Genomic DNA, 3,395 nt, shown 5'->3' on the forward strand with positions numbered 1-3,395 from the left:
CCAGGGCACACCGAGTGCAGCCCTGCCCATTGTGCACCCTCCCCTCAGGAGACCAGTGCAGGCACTCTGTATCCAGCCTCCTCTCTCACCGACTCTCTCTGGTGCCGACGCCGCCACAGCCGAGGCAGCCATAGCAGAGCTCCCAGAGCGGGCCCTGGGGCGAGCCCTCATCATTCAGCTCGCTGCCCACTCGCGGTGCCGGCAGCAACCGCCACACCACACACTGTTCCCCGCTCCCTGGGGCGGGTGTTACCCGCTCAGCCCTCCTGGCACCGCCCCTGGGAGTCCCTGCTCGCCTCAGCGGAGCTGCCGGCTCCTGATCCGGGCCCGCCGAGGGCTTGAGGCTCCCTCGGAGGTCTCCGCTTAGAACTGAGCCTCCTGGACGTGGTGTTTGGCCTGGCCGCGGGGTTGAAGGCTCCTCTCTGAGGACACGGCGGCAAATGAAATACAGTATTGTGGAAATCGGAAGCAAGTAATCCCTAAGACACAAAGTTGTTAGTAGAGAATGTTGCTTTATTGCTGTGGGGCTTTCCTCTTTAACATTTGTAACTGAGAAATTAATTGATTTGGGATCCCTGTGAAGTGGTTTAACTGCCATGATTTTCTGTTCAGAAAATACTCCTCAATAGTGGATGAGAAATTGCATCTCTCTGGAACCCGGTTTCCATCAGGTTCCACACTGTGTGGCTCAGTCGTTTCACTGTAAAACTTTATTGGTATGCTATTTCTACCTGTATAAACTAATCTAAGCCCAGAGTTTTAGGTTTCCCATAAATGGCTTCCAATGATGCGGGACAGTCAAAAGCGTTATTTTGAGCACTGCAATAATTGCACTTTTAAGAGCTGGAATTCAGGTGGCTCAAACTATTGCCATGTTCATGACCTGCTCTAATAAGGAATTGCCTTTGTCCTTTGACTCAGTAAAAATGGGGCAGATTCAACTGTGATGGGGATTCTTCCTATTTCAGGAACCAGCACATGAAGGGAAGCTGCAGATGCAGCTCTGTAATGCATGCTGTGGCCTCCTTAGCCCTGCTCCTGAAATCATTATGGTCTGGCTCCTACACATGAGAAAAAGTCAAGGAGGGTTGAGTCATGAAAGAAGCAAGGAGAAATCTGACACAGATGCTAACTGTAAGTTCCTTTTCTGATAGTGGTCCACAACACGAAAATGGAAGAGGCATGCTTCATATGAAGTTACTGTTGTGCAGCACTTCTGGATCCCCTAGCTTATTTATAATCACTTTATTTTGATGCAGTGCTAATGGCTATTCTGAATTGTGTTTGCTTTTTTGCTTCCTTTGCCTTTGTCCATCCTCTAACATGATAATTTGGGATAAAGCAAGAATTAAAGTGGGTGTGATTTACTGAAGTTTCACATGTTTCATGGAGTTTTCATGGTTTTAATTCCTTCAGTTGAAATAAATGGCCTCTGCAGTGCCCAAAGAGAGCAGCTTTTACTGCATGAACCTTACTTTTGATCTGACTGAACTTAATGTTCCAGGACCTGAAAGACTGGTGTGTCTTTTTCTTTTTTAGAGGAATGATTTTCAGAAGGACTCTATGTAGTGAATATGACCAACCATCAGCTGCCTGATGTTGCTGCTGTCTCAACTCTGTCCTTCATTGCATTAAGTTCTCTTCTTACTTCACTGAGCAGCAGCAGAAAGTGAGTTTTAACCAGTGTGTCTGGAAAACAGCGCTTTGAATAAGATGTATCAATACACATTAAGGGTTCTGCTGTGTGCTTCTGTTACTCATAGACTTCTGCTGAGGACCGCAGCATTGAAAGGATTAATATTTTTAAGTAACTGTTGGAGGATTATCATAAATCCACACTCCATCTGTGTACATGATAAGGTGGAAGCATACATGGTTTCTTTATAAGCCAGGAGGGGGCTGTGTTTAATTAATATTAGCTTTAGCACCTGAGGACACTGGGGACTGCTCAGAAAGGGGTACAAAGGTACATCTAGGCATATGTAATATATTTTTAAAGAACAGGGGCTTTTGAAGGCAGTGCTGTTATATTAGAAGTACACTTTGTCTGTGTTTCTTCAGGCATGGCACTGTGTGGAAGGGTATATATTTTCCATTCTGTTTTTCCAATCAGTGGAAAAAATAGCAGTTGTAAGTATGCCTGTTAAGTGTCCCACCACCTATTTAGGAAATGCCCTTTTTGAAACTTTACATGGGAGAGGTTGTGCTGTCCAGTGATGTTATGTCTTATTTTTGCATCACTTTCTTCTGTGTGCATCTTCTTGCACACCTGTGGAAGTCACAGTGAAGTCTAAATGTTGAGGGACATTAATAATGTTTTTGTTTTTACATAGTGGAGTAAAACATGCTTCACAAAAATTCCCCTTAGCAACTTTTTTACATATGTGTCATGTTAATATTTTTAGGGGCTGAAGCTAATTATTTCAAACAAGGTAGAATGCTGAAGTTGGTTCATAATACTGAAAGGAGATAGTTTGTGAGGAGAAGGAAACACGAATTCATATAACGCTACATATATTGCAACTGCACTATCATAAAATTTCCCTTTACTAATGTAGGAGATTGCTATCTCCAGGATTAACTGTGATATTAGTATATCACATACGAATCCATAAAGGAAAACACCAAGCACACTAATGGAATAGGAGGCATATGATGAGCTTTACTTTCAAGTTATGTCTGTGTTTGTGTGTTGTGACAGTTAAACCTGAGCTGTAGCTCACTCTGCTCTACAGCATGCTAAGACCTGACTCAAGCCTGATAAAGTTAAAAAGGATGTTTTTACAAACTCTACTTATCTTTTAAATTACAGTCATCACCAGAAGATCTACTTTGGCTGGTTTTGCTTTGAATTTCTGTGCTTCTGAGTCATAGATCTGGTTGATTATGACTGACTCTATATTGTAGCAGCCCAAATGAAAGTGGGTTTTAAAAAGGTTCTCCCACATAAAGTCTCTTTGGCAAGAGTTGATTAAAATTTTCCTGGTAGTGATTAAAAAAATCTTTGGTCTTAAATCTGTACAAATATTGCTGATTTTGTGAGTTTAAAAATTACAATAATTTAAAAAATAACCCCAACACAAGGGTAGAGAGCAGAAGTTCACTGTAGAGAGGAATGAATCCCTTTCAATTCTTCTCAGCAGCCGGTCCTACTATTTACCCCTACTTTCAGGTGAACCTTAATCTTGAGAGACAATTTTGTTGCCAAAAAGTGCTTGTAGATAATATGTGAACCAGCCACTGTAAGGCTAGCTTTGCAGTCTAATATCATGAGATCCTGACTTATCTATACACAGTGAGGTGATACCAGTGTTTGGAAAATTTACTAGCCTTCTCCTACACTGATGTGACTCTTGCAGCATTTGCTTTGCTTTGGAAGCTGGGTATATAGAATT

The sequence above is a fragment of the Melopsittacus undulatus genome, chromosome 4 (assembly GCF_012275295.1).
Source record: "Melopsittacus undulatus isolate bMelUnd1 chromosome 4, bMelUnd1.mat.Z, whole genome shotgun sequence".
Lineage (NCBI taxonomy): Eukaryota > Metazoa > Chordata > Aves > Psittaciformes > Psittaculidae > Melopsittacus > Melopsittacus undulatus.